Source organism: Carassius auratus, unplaced genomic scaffold (genome assembly GCF_003368295.1).
Source record: "Carassius auratus strain Wakin unplaced genomic scaffold, ASM336829v1 scaf_tig00002794, whole genome shotgun sequence".
In the NCBI taxonomy this organism is placed as follows: domain Eukaryota; kingdom Metazoa; phylum Chordata; class Actinopteri; order Cypriniformes; family Cyprinidae; genus Carassius; species Carassius auratus.
In genome coordinates this window covers 54,665-65,305 of record NW_020523482.1, presented here as the reverse complement: position 1 = coordinate 65,305, position 10,641 = coordinate 54,665, and the positions used below count along the sequence as shown (strand labels likewise).

At 39.2% G+C, this 10,641-nt stretch overlaps 1 pseudogene; it reads right to left on the bottom strand.

Moving 5' to 3' along the window:
- Positions 1–6: 6 nt before the first annotated feature.
- Positions 7–10,641, bottom strand: LOC113070036 (PAS domain-containing serine/threonine-protein kinase-like; annotated as a pseudogene).

Here is a 10,641-nt window from a genome sequence, read left to right as displayed (position 1 = left end):
TGGTATCATCAAGGAGGACAGTGGCAGGTGGAGTGAGAGTTCTGCAGACATTGTGCATTAGTGCTCATGGTTGAGCAGAACACATTAGTATTTCTTTCACAACAGCTCCTCACACATCAGTGAGATATTTCAGCAGCTCGGATTGCAGTGCCGCCATTGTTCTCCTCTGTTCCTCATCTTCATCTTCATCTACTAAAGGGGTGTCCTCTGAAGTGCTCAGATTGTTTTCGAGGTCCAGGTAGAGGATATCTGCCCGGTTCACACATGAGTTGGACTCAACATGTTCTGTGGATACTGAGAGAAAATCATGAGATAAATGATACAGAGCTTTTTTTTTCTTTTTTATTAAAAGGTGTTATAATCTTTTCGGAGGACGAAGGCATAAATGGCCAAAATATGAAATAATCTAAACCCAATAGTTTTACCTTCGCTAGAGGGAAAGACCTCTCCCCACGAGTACTCTGCTAGATTTATGGGTTGCTGAATCCACTGCGACTCCAAGAGATCCTCTAGAGTCATTCTTTCATCAACCACTGGGTGCAAAAGACCAGCCAACAGTGCATACAACTCTAAAACAAGCACACAGCAACAGGTTGAATACTAATAAACAGTGTTTTTGCAGGTTTTATTTTAAAATAAGCAATGTTCAACATTACATGTCTTATTTTTCTGGGAAATTATTCAAAAAGAAGTGTTATGATTCAAACGAGAACAAATTTCTGCCAACGGGCTTGGATAATGTAAAGGGAATCAAGTCTTCAAGCCTCACTGAGGGACCTCTTAAGCATAAACTAAATTTTGCTCAATTTATCAGAAAACAATACCTTTATACCTTCATTTTGCATCTCAAGTAAGTGCATCTTGATTGATTGCAGGGCATGCAACATTTACATGGCATGTCTGTGAATTTAATGGTTTCAGCTCCAATTTAAGAACTTTTTAATGCCTTCATGTGTTGGAGGTGAGAATTTAGACTTTTTAAGACCTACAGAAACCTGTGTCTCTAGTTAGTGTTCACAGCTGTGATGAAGCAGAGCTTCAAACCTGTAGAGATCGGGCATGGAGGGTTGAGTCGGGCCTGCAGGGTTTCCTCCACACAGCCAAACGGGTTTTCACTGAAGAGTAAGGTGTATAAGAACACTCCTAGAGACCACATCTCCAGCTCTGGACCCTTGTATCTACATACACACAAAAACAAATCTCATATTTGCCTGTATATACAAGCATAATGCTTTCAACATTATTCTTGCATTAATCTGACATTCACCTCCACAGGCTTTAAGTCAACATAAAAAAAACTTTTCTTTTTTTTTTACCAGTGATGTTGCATGTTTCCCAGTTAAAAAGGGTATTCTAACCTATTTTAAAATCCAGACAGGATTAATGAAACCTGAGTGAATAATAATTGTTAACTTGTCACTACATTTTTATTAAGGGTAAATAAAGAAAGACCTGCTCTGATGAATCGTGCATTTGAATGTTCAAGGGCTTTGTGGTGATCTCAGACATACAGTTATTAATGTGCTGCTTATTATATAGACATGAATATATAAAGGGATAGTTCACCTTCAATTGCTGGTCCCTATTGACTTCCATAGTATTATAAAAAAGTTAAAAATACTATTCAAGTCAATGGGGACCAGCAATTAAAGAGGAACTTTTAATCGCCTGATCTTCTCCTGTTTTCTGTCCTCATCAAGCTCAGACACACAGAGGTAGAATGGAGATGTCTGTGTGATGCTTCAGTACGTACGGGTTTCCCAGAAGCACCTCTGGTGAGCAGTACTCCAGAGTACCACAGAAGGTATAGAAGAGCTTTCCGGGTTCCAGCAGGGCAGCAGAGCCAAAGTCGATCAGCCGGATGTGGAATTTAGAGTTTATGATGATATTTTCATCCTTTATGTCCCTGTGGAGCACGCTTTTGCTACGCAGATAACTCACTGCGGCTACCAACTACACACAGACACATACAGATACACATCAGAAAGAAATCATCTAATTACAACTTCTATATGCATCAGTTCTCACAGCCTGTTCCTCACCTGTCTGAAGATGTAGCTGGCTAGAGGCTCATCCAGTCTTGGCTGCATGTCGATAAACTCAAACAGGTCTAGCCCATCCCCATGCTTCTCCATGACCATTTGGAAGAATCCCTCATTCTCAAACACCTCCAGCACCTGCAGCAAAAAAGAAATGCACTCATAAACACAAAGAGTGAACAGACCATAACTAGCATTTTGGCAATGTTCAATATAAAACCTGACAAATAATCCAGAACATGTATAATATGAATATTAGATCTATAAATATATTGTTCAAATGTTTGGGGTCATTTTTTTTTAATTCTCTTATCCTTGCCAAGTCTGCTTGATTAAGCTATTTGATCAAAAATATAGTAAAAATAGTCATATTGTGAAATTTGTTTTATCATATTTTTAAATGAAAAATAATTTTTAAAGTTCCTAATATTGTTTTGGGAGTATCCTACAATAAATTTATACACATACAATAAAAATAAATAAACACTAAATATGCATTTAATATTCAACCTCTCTCAAACATTTCGTTTAAAGCAGTTCTAAGGTTCAGTCTCTCTAAACCTCTCCTTTCTGTGAGCCTACTCTGCTGTGATTGGTCAGATGGAAAGTTTGTTGTGATTGGTCTACCTCGTACAGTGAGTTTCAGAAACGACTCGCCCTATGCCGTAGTTCTGCATTTTGAACGGTCGTTAGATAACCTAAACATCTATTATTTATCATACATACAGTATGTGATTCAGTAGAGCCAGCTAAACTGGGTACTGAGCCATCTTTCAAGAGCAAAAATTTTGTGAATCCTGTGTATCAAAACTCCCCGAGATTGGAAAAGTCATCCAAAAAATTACAGCAACACAGATTTGGGTTGTACTGTTGTAGTACAGTGAAAAAATGAATTTTAACCACTGATTCTTTGCAGTCTAAACTTCACAGCAAGGTTTTAAAGCATGTGAACAGATTGAAATAGACATTCAACAACAACATTTGCATTTAAGGAACCTAATGGCCAAATACTTTTTTTTTTTTAGGAGGCTGTTTTGCATCGTTTACTTTTGGCAACAGAATATTGTAAATATTTCATATGAACTGAAGCCATTCTCTCAGCGTACCTTCACAACATTGGGGTGTTGCAGGCGAGCCAGAATGGCCACTTCTTGACTGACCCGACCCAGATCAGGATCATCCACCCAGCATTCACTCACCACTGCACTTTTCCTAATGAACTTCACAACCACCTGAAATTGAAGTGATAATAAATTCAACATCTCTTCACCAGCTCATATAATTGTCCATAAAAGACTGAATACACACTACGGCAATGACACGGACTCAGAGTGTAAATATCATCTCTTAAGAACCCTGAGCAAAGGTTTGAACAACTGACGTCACTGTTGTCCACTTATTATCTCGCAAACCGGATGAATATGATTGTATGAATAGCAGTGAGTGCAGAAAGCGTCACTTACTTCCTGTCCATCTATCCGTCTTGCAGCAAGCCAGACAAAGCCAAAGGCTCCCTTTCCAATGGAGCGCAGTGGATGGTAGTCTTCTTCAAACTGACCCTCACATGCTCCGGACTGCTCCAGGTCCACACAGGAGCGCAAGGCATCTGAACGAACTGCCTAAATGAGGAAGAAAGGATCTTAAATGAAGATACTAAAGTTATAGGTCACCCAAAAATTTAAATGATGTAATTTACCCTCCTCACTCATGAGGTTCCAAATCTGTACAACTTACTTTCTTCTGAAGAACGCAATAGAAGATATTTTGAAAGAATAACATTTTTGGTTGGACTATCCCTTTAAAAAAGCTCAGTTTTAAAGTATTCAGGCAGCTCACCTCAGAAAGGCTAAAAGCAAAGGCTTCCTGTTCTGGAGCTCCAGTCCTCACTGTGGGAGACATGGTGCTCTGTAGAGCCTCCTGGTGGTGGAGCAGGAGATGACTCCCACTCAGCCACAGACAGACCAGGGAGCTACCGCTGGACAGGGACACCCAGCGCACATCACACTGCACCTCTACACAGAGTGAGAAAATTACCAATATGGTCATTATTGGTCCCTAGTATAATTACAACAGCTACACAGTTGACATACCAACTGGTGTTCCATCGCTGTTGTAGCAGGTCACATGAATCCTGCCCTCTGGAATGGAGGAGTTCACCTTCACCTTCTTCGGGGTGGAGGTGGTAGGAGTGTCACCTGGCAACAAAACTCCACCCCTCTCCCTCTGGAGATCCAGAAACACGGCCGATAGCCTGTTCCGAAAAGGAATTCCACTGTTCCCGAAGCTTGGTTAGATGATTTATTGGATGTTGCTCTAGAGTCTTCTGCTGGGGGCTTGTTGTCTGTTCTTGCTCTAGTGGTGATGGGGCAGGATTTTGTATTGTATCTTGTTTTGGGCAGCTTTGAGCTTCTGCTTCAGGTTCGAATTCCACAATGAAGGGTGAAGGAGTACGCAGGAGCTCAGCCGTGTCACATGAGCTAAGCGAATGGTTAAGACCTGCAGATGCACTTAGGATCTCAACACTGTCATTCAGGTTCATCTCCGACATGGCATGAACAATGACATCTCCATTAGAGTTCAAATCCAGAAAGGTACTGCCCGATTTCGCTAGCTGACGTCCTTGCTGAGACTCATCTAACTTTTCAGGACCAGAACCGCCCACAAGCCGCTCGCAGAACCCAGAGGATGACCCACTGCCTAGAGAAATCACCTCAAAGCTGGAGTCCTGAAGCTGGGCTTTCTCTGAACACTGGCAGGCCTGTGTGTGAGGTTTTGGATGTGGCACATTGCCAGAGGAAGGGACTGGAGCTTCTTTATTGTCTGAGTTTGGGCCCTTAGAGGCATCTCGCCTAGTGAAGAGCTGCTCTGATGGGCCACAATGAGCAGAACCAGTCGCGGAGAGGCAAGCTTTGTGGACTTCCAGGGACTCCACCAGAGCAAAGGTCTGTAGCAGAGCGGTAGTGGAGTTAGCAGAGTCAGACACTTGAGCAGTCACATCCACAACCTGCTCAAAAAGCTCTGTAGTGTCATCCAACCTGAGAACAACAGAGAGAATGATGACTAATAAAGGCAATCTGCACTTGTCATCCATTTTCTTTTTTTGGTAATACTCTTAATTCTGGAACATCTACATTGTCAAGGTAACATTACTTATTACCATATAGTTGATTTACTAAAATAAATACAACAAATAAAGTGTAATCTAAAAATTAAGACTCATTAATCAAATTAAAATGTAATCAAAATGAAAGCGAAAAAGGAAAACGTGCGAGGATATATATAAAATCTAAATATTAATCAAAAACTATAACAGCATCTCAATGATACTGCTACAGAGTGCTTTTTAATGAAGGGAGACGAATATTTTTGGGTGAAGTGGCAATCGCACATGCTCAGTAATTTACAATAATTAAATTGCAATAATTACAAGCAGCAAATGCTACCATATATTGCATTATATTTAATAGTTTTTCATATATTATTTAATATTTTATTTGAATAATGAACCCATTATGATTTATGATCTACGAGGATTAAAATAAATAAATAAATAAAATAATAATAGGTTTAATTTACACATGCTGACCATGCAATTTTCTCTTAATTGTGCATATCAACAAATAAGGGGGAAAAGAATAAATGAAAGGAATTAGTGGAGCATGTAACCCATTCAGTGGTGTTTGGGTCATGGTTGATGGGACACTGCTCTCTTTCTCTAGTTTAGCGCTTGTCCCAGTGAAGATCCTCTTCCCTTTCCCAAGACCTGCTCTCCTACGCATGGCTTGATGCACCATCACACTGTCAGCAGCAAGCACTGTGTTTGGATCTGCACGTATCATCCAATCAGAGCAAAAACACTGGTTAATATAAAATGAATGAAGACAAATAAAATAGCAATAATTCAGATTACTGAAAAAAAAAAATATAATAATAATACAAAAATGTAGTAAAAGAATTAAGTGACAGCAATAAAATAAAATAAATGTGCAATAAGATAAGGAACTCACTACATGTCTCCTGTTGATCTTCCTTAGTTGAGAGCATGTCAGTAAAGAGGGTTGGAACATCAGCAGGGGGACAGTTAGCACTAATAGAACATCTACAGGGCTCTGAGAAGTAGAAAGACAGGAAGTTAGGGGATTTTAGCACAGCACCACAAGCTAAAGTGTGTGTATCCTTACAGTGCATCACATCTCTGTACCTCTGCAGCTGTCAGAGGGGCTGGAAGTGTCGTGTGGATGAGCTGTAGGGGGGCTGCTTTGGTCCACAGCACAAACTCGCTCATAAAACGCTGGTATCAGGTATGTGACATTCTACACACAGGTGCACAGTCTTACTGTTAGCATATAAACTAGCTTGGAAACATTTAAAAATACATAACAAAAGCACTTAAAAAAAAATCATTTTAAATGAAAACTGAAACAGCATCACAATCAAATAACACTGGTTGGATTAGCCAAATCAAATTGGACCCACTAAAACTAAAAGCATATTTTTTTTTAAAACAGAGTTATACGAACTTAACACAAATCCCCAACCTAAAAGGGAATGTCTCATAGCATCTGTACCTTTCCGAGCAGCTGACTGCTGTTGTATCCGAGCAGCAGAGAGCTGAAGGGGTTGTTGAGGCTGTGAATTGTGCCGTTTGGCAGGAGCGTCAGGAGGCAGCTACTGGGAGCAAACACACACACTGACCCAGAGTACAGCACACCTGCACTGGGGGACAGGACACCATCCGCACCTGATTTACCATCTGCAGGACAAGAGTGCACTCCACTGATCACACTGAAATTTAATTCAGTTTATTAATAGCAACTTTTAATTTGCTTGGACAAATACCGACAAGAAAATAAAGATTTCATTTATTTCAGAGTAAATATTGGAAAAGTCACTTTAACTAGTGGATTTGGGCTATAAATAAATCTAGAAATCTCATTCATAGAAGGAAATATGCATGAACATTTTTATTTTCAGTGTCAGTGTGAGAAAACACACACTTGTGACTTCAGTCTGTTGAAGCACCGATCAAAACAGCATGCACTGCAGTGAAAGACTGACCTGAAGGAGTTTGGTTGGTGCGTTGACAGCTTATGAGTGAGCCATCAGAAGGTTCTGGATGTGCTGATCCATTCATCTGCAGTGGTGATCTTCCACAGGACACAGCAGCCTGCAGACGGACACATGCAGGCACCACCAAACCAGACCTGGCCTGCACACACAATCTCTGAACACGCAACACCTGAAATACAACGGTCAAGAAACAAGCTGTATGAAGTGCACAGTTATTGTAAATTAAATATATTATACACTTTTGTAAATTGAAATAAAGCTGAAAAAAATATATATATATCAAATAAAAAAAACATTAAATTCATAAATTTGAAATGTTGACTCGGCAACGTACTGAAATAACATTGAAACACTAAAATTACTAAAAAAAAAAAAAAAAAAAAAGATTAAACAAAATCACTAAAAAATTATACAAATTCAAATGAAAGCTGAAGACATAATAATAAAGGCTAATTCTAAATATTAATAAGAAATAGAACCAGTCTGTTATTTTTATCATCATTTCTGTATCACTAGCATGACCAAACGAAACTGCAAAAATGCCAACCGTTTCCTTAAGGATTTTTTTAGAGACTTTATTGTGACCTTGGGAGTTGTCCTGCAGTTGAAGGGGATCTGTAGTGAAGGCATCAGAGACATGATCGACAGCCCAGTCATCTCCTCTGCAGTGTGGTAACCATAGAGATGGGCAAAAGTGGCATCACAACTGAGGATTCCGCCCTGAGGAAAGAGGAGGCGGAGCTAAAACTTTTCTGGCCAACAACACAACAATTTTCTTTAGAGGTACACTTCTGTTTAAAAGTTTAGGGGTCGTCAAGATTTATTTTCAATGTTTTTGAAACGTCTCTTCTGCTCACAAAAGGCAGCATTTATTTGATCAAAAATATTGTGAAATATTATTATAATTTTAAAAGACATGTTTTCTATATTAATATATTTTAAAATGTAATTTATTCCAATATGCAATGCTAAATGTTCAATGTCATTACTCTAGTCTTCAGTGTCACATGATAGTCCACAAATCATTCTAACATGCTGATTTGTTGCTTAAACTTTTATTTATTTATTTATTTTTTTACTTTTTTTTTCAGATAGCTATGTTGAAAACAGGTGTGCTGCTAAAAATGTTTGTGGTAATCATGACTTATTTTTTCGGGATTCTTTGATGAATACAAAGTTCAAAAGTGTAAGATACAGATACATTTAACGCATCCTTGCTTCTATATTACTGACCCCAAACATTTGAATGGTAGTGTATGTTCCTGTTAAATTCGGTTTCTTTTATTCTATAAATTATTTATTGTCTAATATCAATATAAGCTTAATTAAGGTAATCAAATTAGGTTTACAAATGCTAAATTAAATACATAAGGACAACCTTTCAGTGCACTATTAGTTGCAAGGGAATGAGTCTCACATTCTGAGTGAATGTCACGTGTGCTGTGATTCTCTCCACTCGCTCCAGCAGGAGCTCGAAGATCTGCTGCCGCTGCTCTGGTATCTGAAGCCACACAGACACAGGAAACTCAGCCCCTGTCAAACTCACTGCGCTCACCTGCGGAGAGAATGAGCCAGAGCTGGGCTTTAATTAATGATGCTCACATCCAGCACAGGAAACCAGAGATCAGAGCCAAGGACAAAACATGCAGCGTGGAAGAAATTAAAAATTCAAGACTCAAATAATGATATTCAAGATTCAAATCATCTTGTGACAGCTAAGTGAATTGTTTTTTAATTAACCACAGTGTTTCATACCACTTTGGCAGAAATCCCAACTAGGTTCCCATCAGAATCCAGTGTCTCCTCCTTCAGGCCTTCCTCAAGCATCTGACTGGCTTTTAGGAGAGAGGTCAGCTTCCGGCCAATCAAATCACTGTATGCACACTCAAACAGCTTACAAGCATGTTCATTTGCATCCAAAACCTTTAAAAAGAGATAACATCAATAAATAAATAAAATCTTTTGTAATAACTCAACAGTTCAAAGAATAGGTGAGCAGCTAAAAGTCCAGGCAAAGAATCCAAAAACGTGGTGTAATATGGCATTTGTTTAATTGGTAAACGGGCTTTGGTGAAAATAATCGTCCGTACCTGTAATGTGGTGCAGTTAATGGACAGAACAGCTTTATTAGGGTTGATGGTGAGAGCGGTGCCTCTCTTCTCTGGAGCAGTACACATCAGCTTTTTGAGCAGAGAGCTCTCCAACACTAGAGACTGAGTAGATGATGGAGACACAGGGTGGAAACAATGCAGATCAGAGATCTGAAGATTCCTCATTGCCACGGAAGAACCAACATGAGAATCACCTTTGGGAAAATAAAGGAGTAAAAATAGTAGTCTGCAAATTAACTTCATGTCAAATTTTTCCAAACTTGTCCGGTTACTTTTCCATATTACATTTTCACAAGATGTTAAGGAGAATGATGGCTGCATTTATTTATCATAATGACCCTAAAGACAATGATATTACAGATTATTTATATTTAAAATGTATTAAATGCAAAAACAAAATACAAATATTCCAACCCCAAACTTTTGAACAGTATGTATTTTTTTTTTCACACAGTGAAAGTGAATGCTGACTGAGGATGGTATTCTGTCTTATACATTTTTGTGTTTCAAATAAAGGGATACAAGTTTGAATAAAAGTATCATGGTCACCCGTTTCGGGCTAGATATTTCAGAAACAATCTTCTTCAACAACCACTCTGAAACCCAGTGCTGAATAACCATATTTTCGATATTTTTTAAAACACTTCTCCAATGTGGTACCATTATATTGTTACAACGACTGCTGTATGCTGCACTGTTTTGGCAAGCTTCATCTTGATTATTATATATTATTATATAATTTCCAGGATCTTTTCAGTGTCCACACGTGTGAAAGCAGTCTTGTCTGGCCCACCTGAAGAATCCATGCGGTTGAGAGTGCAGTTGCGTGCGGAGGGGAATGACTGGTTCATGCAGAAGGAGTCGGTCTTCATCATTCTGCTGATACTGCAGTCATCATCAGGAGCACACACACTGTCGCCCCTGGGGCTGCTTCTCCGACCGTGCATCAGCCACATCGACGATGCGCTTTGAATCAAAGTGGACAGTCATAAATAAGATCTAAACCTACGCCATTGTTGTTTTCGAGACTAGCTAGAACGCTTTGATCATATATATACATATCTCATTACAAACTAACAGTCATTACGATTATGAGGAGTGCGACTCACCCACCACACTGCTCGTTTCAACAACAAACTTGTTGTGCTTTCAGTTTGCTGCCTGCTGCCTTGGAGACAGAGAGAGGGATGGTTCCTTCTTTCCTTTTAGACGGCTAAATTCAATAATAAATAACAAAGCAAACCCTTGTTTACAGGATTTCGCAAGTTCCGATGGTCATAAACATCGCTAGCTCGAAGCGTTTGCGTTAAGTATGTCACGTCCTACAATGTTTGGCGCGTATGGAATCGAAATAAGGTGACGGGAGGGAAAGAACCAATGAAAAAACAGAATTTTGAAACTGACAAAACGTTCATCCAATA